This window comes from Lissotriton vulgaris, chromosome 1_1, assembly GCF_964263255.1.
Source record: "Lissotriton vulgaris chromosome 1_1, aLisVul1.2, whole genome shotgun sequence".
NCBI lineage: Eukaryota > Metazoa > Chordata > Amphibia > Caudata > Salamandridae > Lissotriton > Lissotriton vulgaris.
In genome coordinates, this window is record NC_141685.1 from 1,145,774,377 (window position 1) to 1,145,783,435 (window position 9,059).

Genomic DNA, 9,059 nt, shown 5'->3' on the forward strand with positions numbered 1-9,059 from the left:
ACAAGCTCCCTCAAAGGGTAGAAGGCCTGTGGCATTTTGGATACATACTAGAATAATGCATTTTGAATCATGTTGCAGTAAAACAGATAGGATGTGCTGTAAAAGTGGGTACTATTGCTCCTTCGGAGTCACCCCCACCCACTGGCTAGTGAAAACTACAAAGCTGGCACCTCTCCCAAGCTTCTCAACACTATTTCTGGCCCTGTAAAAGAACTGAAAAAGGACTGGATCTGCTGTTTGAGACCTCCGAGAAGACCTGATGAGCAGACCTTGCTCCCACTTGTACCCTGAACAAACAAGTGGACTCCAAAGGTCAGTTCAGTGACCTCCTGATGTGCCCACATGACCAGTTGCAACTGGACCAGGCCTGGATGCTGCAGGTGGCATTTGCTGAAGTTGTGACCCCTGAGAGCTATGCCAGAAGCCCTGGCATCCTTGCCTGTGCTACTTGAACTTCTCCAACAATTTCTGAAAAAGTGGGACTTAGAAAAGTTTTGTACTTCCAGATCCCTGGAGGATTTGGACCATCCACCCAAGTAAATAAGCCCAAGATGCAACCTCGCAGGGCAAGAAAATCAAATTGATCTTGCTTTTTGCCATTCAAAAAAAATCTTCAGTGAACCCTCACAGCAAGCCTATCCGACTTTGGTGTGACTTTCCAAGATACAGCCTGCAGCCTTGCCCCGTTGGAGTAGTCTGAGCTTCAAAAAGGAGACTACATTGAACTGGAGCTCCAAAAAGGAGAACTAAGTCTGAATTAAGAAACCTTGACACTGGTGAAGGCAGGAACAGTATCCAAGCCACAAGAAGACTTCATAGAAGCTAGAAGCTTTTCCTGTTCTGAGTTTTTATCCGCCAAAACCAACATCATCAGTGGGACCCCTGCCTATTGGGTAACTGGCTACGTGAGGATTCCCTCTGATACAGTTTGCAACATTCGAGGATTCTAACTTTTCAGAGGCTAAGTCAGAAGGTAAACTCTTTGGCAGGGATGAGCCTCATTTGTTTTTTTTCTTTCTATAAAGGGATTATATATGTTTTATTACTGCAAAGTAAAAAGTCAAACATCCAATTAAATTGGTAAAACACAGCCTTGGGGTTTGATCTTTACTCAAAATTACACATGCAGTAGAATATTAACAAGTATTAACAGAGCAGTGTACCTAGTGTTGGAGAAAACGTTACAGTGCGTTTATCAGTGCCAGTGACCAGGTATCACTTTTCTTCACATCACTGGTTTTCTTTGAGTACCTGTGCCTCCTCCTCTTCAGTAAAGTCATTTTTGATACTGACTGTCTTACAAATCTCTTCTGGGGTTTTTCTCTTAATCATATTTGCTACCGTCTTGCATGTGACATGAAGCAATACTTTCATATCCAAATAATTTGCAGCCAAAATAAGCTTGAACAGTGTTCCCTGGTCTACTTTAAGGAATTCCTGATCCCACACAGGGATGTCATTGGCCCTCTTTTCTTTATTCTCGTCATCCTCTGGTGGGGGAGGATCATCCTTATGGTGGGTGCGCCACCGGATAACCTTTTTAAGTATAGCTGCATTAACATTTGGAAGGGGCAGAGGATCATCATCACCTTCATCATCCATTCCCAAATCTTGGTTGTGATCATTACTGACTGCTTGGCAATTTCAACTTCAACCTCGAAAAGTTCTCCATCAGAACTCTGGAGTTCTATAGTAGGCATATTGTCTCCAGTGTCCGGAGGGGGTGATGAACGTCTCTGATGGCCCGATACTGCTACTGGGCCCCGCACACATACTGCACTGCGTGCAACCATGAGCCTCACTTGGTGAATCAGACCTGTGCTCCATAGCGGTTGGTCTGAAATCGCACCTAGGTACTGGTCACACAGAACAGTATTTTCTATTGGTGCTTTACTTTTTCCCACTGGTTTTTCTCCTAAATCTTTAAAAGTTCATATCTCCAGTTCCCCTTATTGGATGTTTGTTGTTTTGGTGTCATTTTGTTTATTAAACTTTACTCTATTTCTATTCATTGGAATGGGATTGTTTTTTAATATTTATTTTTATTAAGTATAACAAGCAAGGCAAGAAAACATTTTACAGAGTGCTTTGTTTAAATGAGGCCGGATAAACAGTACATCAAATAATCAGTAATCACTATAAGGAAGAGAGGGGTACAGGGGCGAAGCAGTAAGCAGACAATAATGCAAACATTAATGTGGGGTCAGGGGGAGAGTGGGATATCAATGTTATCCACTGCAGGTGGTGTACATATGTCTCCACGATACCTGTTCCATGGCCCCCACACTCTATGCCATTTCCAGGGGCGGCCCCGGGCCAGATATACTGTTTTTTCCCTAAACATGCACCAGTCCATGTTTTCCTTCCATACTTCAACTGTAGGCGGCCTCTGGGACCCTCACAATGGTGCAATATCACGCTTAGCAATCATGGCCCCCAGGGTAGCTCACTGGGTCTGGGCTACATTGTAATCCGTAGGCTCCCAGACATTTAACAAGCAGTGCCTGGCCTCCGGTAAGAGAGCAATACCCGTATCCTCTTTCATTACATCATACACCTCGTTCCAATAAGCCGCAACTTCATGACATTCCCAAATAATATGAAGAAATGTCCCCACCTGTCCACATCGCCGCTTACACAAACTCTCCTCGGAAAAGCCCATCCGAACCAGACGGGGGCCCGTGATGTACACCCTGTGAAGAATCTTAAGCTGAACCAGCCGAAGTCTTGCTGGAATCGCGACTTCCTTGGGAGAGGAGATCGCCGATTGCCAGGCCTCGTCATCCAATTCGAGGCCGTCACGGACCCAGAGATCACGTAAGGGCAACAGTAGGTCTGACCTATCGTTAATCAACTTTTTTTTTTTCACAACCATTTTTATTAAATGTTCAGGCAAAGCATAGGTACAGTACTCCACAATCAGGAGGAACTGTCCACTGTAAACAAATAGCAGGATGACTAGAAGGCCTAAACTTTGAATCACCCCCCTCCCCATCCCATGTCCCACCAACCCCCAATAAACATACCCCAACTCCCTTCCCCAGCTACCCACCCCTTATCCCACCCTAACCCAGTGCACGTGTTCACAGTTCACCAAAGACATTTGTAAGGCAATGTTGGCGTCAGACAGCATCCTAGGTCCCAGGGTCCCCATCCGGAGGTGGCACATCATCTATGTCAACTGGGGGTTCCAACGTCAGCCCCCTGTAGTCCGCCCACCGCTTCCAGATCTTATAGTGTTTCCGGGGGCACCCCCTGGCCTCAAACACAGGTAATTCCAGCCCCATAAGAAAATCTAATCCCGCCTTCCAGGCGCTGAGCGGGGGGCACGATCGCTCTTCCAGGCTCTCGCCAGATCCCGTTTAGCTACAACCAACCCCAGTAACAGGAGGTGGCGTTTGTAGATGTTGCTTCCCACATTCTCCAGGACATGGAGGAGACCCAACCTTGGCGTACGAGGAAGATCCCACCCCAGCACCTCCGACAAGTTCCACACCCCATTCCAAAACCGGGTCAGACCCACACAAGACCACACCGTATGCAGTAGCGTCCCTCTTTCAGTTCCACAACGCAAGCACTCTGGGGCGGCTATGAGGCCCGCCCTCCACAGTCTCTCCCTAGTGTAGTATGCTCTATGTAGATATTTAAACTGTATAAACCTGAGGCGTGCAGCAATGGCAGCCCCGCGGGGGGACTCAAGGGCCTCCCTCCAATCATCCTCATCCAACGGGCCAACATCAGTCTCCCAGGAGGCCTTCAGTGACAGGAGAGAAGAAGAGCAGTGCGTAACCAGCGTTCAATATATTTTGGAAACCTTCTTATCTCCCAAGTCCCCCATGAAGAGCTTGGCCTCCATTGGGCTGAATTCGGGAAGCTGGTCCATCCCTACCAGACTCGGTGCAAGTGCATGGCGGAACTGGAGGTATTTGAAAAATTGAGTCTGGGCATATTGAATTCAAAGCTGAGGTCCTGAAAGGATTTGAGTGTTGTTCCGGTGAGGACATGGCAGAGTGAGGAAATCCCGATGGCATCCCAGCCTCCAAAGCCTGATAGGGAGGCCAGTGCTGGAAGTTGTCCGTTATTCCACAGCGGAGTTTCGGCTGTCAGCCTTCCCCACCACCCCATACAGCGCAGTGCCTGTCTCCATATCGCGAAAACCACCTGGGTGACCCGCGGCAGCAACCTCCGCCGCCTGGCCGAGTATAGCAGCGTATGTAGCGTGGCCTCCCCCATCAGAAAGTGTTCCAACGCATACGCCGGGTCGCTGTGGTCACCATACCACCACTCATTGAGCACCAGTAGATGAGAGGCCTGGTAGTAGGACAGGAGGTCAGAGGTAGCCAGACCTCCACAATACGTGGATAGAAAGCAAGTCCGCAGTGCCACTCTAGAGGCACCCCCGGCCCACAGAAATCGGCCAAGTACGGAATTCACACGGCGGAACCACTGCAGGTCGATCCTGTATGGGTGGTTCTGTAGTTGGTAGAGGAGCCGTGGCAGGGCGACCATCTTAAAGATGGCAGATCTGCCATAGATATTAAGGGGCATGCGTGACCAGGTCTTAACGTCCGATTGGACTTTGTCCCATACCGGCAGCACGTTGCGTTCCCATGCTACCGCAGCAGAGTCCGACAGGAAGACACCCAGGTATTTTAGACCACCGATTGCCACCTGTAGAGCCGAGGCCCAGGGGTATGTCTCCGGCTCATCGCCTAGCACCCACAGGGTCGATTTGCGCGGATTGAGGAAGAGCCCTGAAACCTCGCCAAACACCTGCATTATGTCCAGTTTGCGAGGGCCAGAGCGGTGAAGGTCGGTCATAAAGAAAAGGACATCGTCCGCATACAACGCGATGCGGTCTGTGAGTTCAGTCCCCCACACAAAGCCCCGATACTGTGAATCTAGCCGCACCCGTACAGCCAATGGCTCCATGGCCAGTGCGAAGAGGTAGGGGGAGAGGGGGCATCCCTGGCGGGTACCCCTGGCAATTGGGAACTTCTCAGAGATCGCTCCAGAGATACGCACCGAGGCGGTGATGTCGGTATACAGCAGCCTCACATAGGAGATGAACACCGGCCCCAAGTTGAGGAGCGGCAGGAGGGCAAAGAGGTAGGTCCAGCTGACCGAGTCAAATGCCCTGTCGATATCTGCGAGCAACAACGCTGCCCGATCCCCGGTCGCCCCCACAGCATCTATCGCCGCCTGTGCACGTCGAATGTTATGTCTCGTCGCCCGGTGCGGCATAAAGCCGGCCTGATCCGGGTGGACCAGGTCTGCAATATGCGGGAGCAGGCGGTTCGCCAATGCCTTGGCCAGGAGTTTGGCCTCGAAATTGATCAAGGATATGGGGCGATAAGACTCATGACGGTCGGGAGGCCTACCTGGTTTCTGGAATACCACAATTTCGGCTTGACGCCAGTCTGATGGCAGGCTACCGCGTTCTCGCGCCAATTCCAATGCCCGCCTATAGTGCGGCCCAAGCTGCAAATGGAATTTCTTGTAAAATTCACTGGGGAACCCACTCGGTCCCGGCGCTTTGCCCACATTGAGCTGACCCAGTGCATCACCCAGCTCCTCCGCCGTCAAGGGGAGGTCTAAAGCCTCCCTCACCTCGTCTGAGACTGCGCGAGGGGGAACATCTGCGAGGAACCTATCAATTGCTTCGGGTGGGAGGCATTCCCGAGAGGCGTACTGCTCCGCATAGTAGCGTGCAAAGCTCGCCGCAAGAGTTGCAGGGTTTGTGATCGCGGTCCCCTCCCCATCAGTGAGACCTGGTAGGGCGATCGGCTGTAGCGTTTGCTGACAGAGCCTGTGAAGCATGGTGCAGGACTTATCCCCCCATTGGTATACCCTGCTCCGCGTAGCCAGCCACGCTTGACGAGCCTCGTCCATCAACACCGAGGCGTAGGATTGCTGCGCCTGTAGAAGCAGTCGCAGCGCCATGTCATCACCCTCTCCCCGGCATCATCTCTCCAGCACCTCCACTCGCTCCGCAGCTGTAACAATGTCCTCCTGTCGAGTACGACGGGCAGCAGCGCACCATGCAATGTCAATGCTTCTCATTGTGGGTTTCATGGCTTCCCACACCGACACAGCGTCAACCCTTCCCGCCAGGTTCTCTTGCCAATAGTGGGCAATCGCACTGCGCATATGCTGGGTGTAGGCCGCTTGCTGCAGATGTCATGAGGACATCCGCCACCGAAACGGTTGGCGTGTCTTGCGCAGGTCAATCTGTACTGCTACAGGGGAGTGATCAGACAGCCCCCGAGGCCGAATCGCAGCCCATTTCACCCTGTCAAGGAAGGCCCCTGGCACAAACACACAATCCAATCGTGAGAAGGAGCCGTGCACTGCTGATACATATGTATATTCACGTGCCCTGGCATGCAGGTGTCTCCAGGCATCCGCCCATCCCAACCCATCAATCATCGCCTTCAGCCGCGTAGGAGAGGCTGCAGCCGCAACCCCTTGCAACCTCTGCCTGTCCAGACTCACATCTATTACATCATTCCAGTCACCCCCAATCACTGCCAGGGAGTGGGGGATCTCGGCCCATAGGTCAAACAGTTTCTCCGCCAAGGACCACTGCAGCGGGGGGGGGCATACACACTGCCAAACACTACTGGTTCTGCTCCAATCCTCCCCTTCACAAACACAAACCGACCCTGAGGATCAAGCCAGTGACGCTCGTGGGTATATGACAGCCGTCTGTGGACAAGGATGGCCACCCCCCTTGAGCCCCTGGAAAACCCTGCATAAAATACCTGGTGGAAGCCAAATCGCTGCAAGCTCAGTGCCTTAGTACCCAACATATGTGTTTCTTGGAGGAGCATCACATCAGCCGAATCCCTTTTACCCCAGCGCAGCACGGCCCCGCGCTTGATCTTGTCCAACATCCCCCGGACATTCCAGCTCAAAATTCGCATAGAGTCACTAGCAAGTGCCTGCCCAGAGGTGTCAACCATGGTCTCGATGAACAAGTCTCTGCGACCTCCAGGGCCCGACCCAGGTCTCCAACACCATACAAGCCAAATTAGCAAAAGTCACGTGCACCCCTCTCAGAACACCCACATCCCCCCCTAACCCCAGCCACCAACCCCGACCCCCAAACAATCCAATTCCCAGTTCCCACCCCCCACCCCTATACCTCATGAAACATTGAAGTACCTGTCGCGGCATGGGGAGCCTCAGGCCCAAAACAGAGCGCCTAAAACCCACCATACCAATGGATCCCAACTACTCCCCCCAACTAACAGGGCGCACCCTCAGAACCGCCCCCCAACCCTGGGAGGACCAGGCAGCCCACAAACAGTACCCCGAACCTCATTGTACCAAGTATCTGGTGCACATGGAGGGCGCAGCAAACAGGCGCCAGCCCGCCGAAGGCCCCCAAGCCCCACCAAGGCCCAGGTCATACTGCACCAGTCGTCGTCTGTACCACCACCAGAGCCCGGTCCTCCAAAGAGTCCATCAATGGAACAGGGCTAATCGACAAGGGCCAGAGTTATATGGTGATCAGTTTTCTTTGCCAGATTGATCAGTGTCAGGCTGTGTGTCACCTAAAAGACCCTCTCGGGACAGGGACCGCCGTCGTGAACGGGACTTCCGATGTCGTTTACCCTTGCTGGCGGGGTCACTCCTCTCCTGAGATGATCCACGCGAGGGTCCAGAGCCCAGTCCCGGTTGGGCGTTCGGTCGGATCCTGACCGTCTCATCTGTCCACCTGAAGACGTCCTCCGGAGAGTCGAAGAAGTGAGTTTTGGAATTGAACACAACCCGCAGACGGGCCGGATACAGCAGTGAATATTGGATTTTTAAGCCACGCAATTTGGCCTTTGCCGCCAGGAAGGAATGTCGCTGCTGTTGTACCTGCTTGGTGTAGTCCGGGAAGATCATGATTCTGTGATTGTCGAATAGCAAAGTCTCCTTGACTCTCGCTTCCCGGAGTATGGTGTCTCTGTCGTGGAAGTTCAGGATTTTTGCGATGATTGGCCGAGGCCGTTCCCCCACCGGCGGTTTCTGCGTTAAGGCTCTATGTGCGCGCTCCAACACGAAGCAGCGTGACAGAGTGTCCGTGGGAATCCAGCTCTCCAACCACCGTGTCAGGAAGGTATCCATGGGGCCCTTCTCGCAATCTTCCGGAAAGCCGACGAAGCGCAGGTTATTCCTTCGCGCCCGCCCTTCTGCATCTTCCACGCGAAGAGCCAGTCCCTTCTGGGTCGTCTCCATCTCCGCCACTTTCTTTTTAAGAGCGCCGACGTCTCCCTCCACCTCCGTGACCCTGGTCTCGGTCTCCGTGATACGGGCGACTGCGTTGCGGAGATCTTGGGGCAGCAGCATTACATCGGCACCCACCGCGCCAATTTTGGCATCCAACATGTCCCTCGACTGCGTGATGGCCGCCATCAGAGCCGCGTTGTCCGGCCCGGCGCCCTGGCCACCCCCGGCAGTCCCCGAGCCTCCACCAGGACCGGTGAACTTATCGATGGGCCCCTGCTTGGCGGCGCCCGTGCCACCCCCACCTCTGGTCATGGTCCGGGTAGTTGCGACGGGTCAGCTCACGTCTGCGGCAGGCTTTCTTCACACTGTTCTCCAGGAGTAGCTACCACTCGGGGTAAGATTGGGGTATTGGAGTCCTGCAGGGAACATCGCCACACCCGCTCACCACCACCAGGCCAAACTTCAGCGAGCAACTGCACGAGATGGTATACCGGGCCCCAGCAGCAAATGCAACGACTAGCTCTGCTCCCTGCCGTTACGGGGTCCTGCAGGTCCGCAGCAGCCTCCTCCGCTATCGTCAATCCACAGGGCACCTCACTGCCGCGGAAAGGCAGGCACACCCGGGCCCCAAGGCCGCGGCAACCAGGCAACGCCGCTCATCCGGGCTGCACCAGCTACCAGTTCTGGCCCCAGAGTCGAGGGGGGCGGGAAAGGCACAACCAGTTCACCAGGCCGGCTCCCCTCGGGGCCACCCCACAGGGCCGACAGCAGTCTGCAGTGAGGATGAGGCGCTCACTTCCTTACGCCAGCAATCCAGCGCTGGCTCCGCCACCGCGCCG

General features: G+C 53.5%; 1 pseudogene; it reads right to left on the reverse strand.

The window, feature by feature from the left end:
- Window positions 1–1,215: 1,215 nt before the first annotated feature.
- Window positions 1,216–1,700, reverse strand: LOC147748817 (S-phase kinase-associated protein 1 pseudogene; annotated as a pseudogene).
- Between the last annotated feature and the right edge of the window lie 7,359 nt (window positions 1,701–9,059).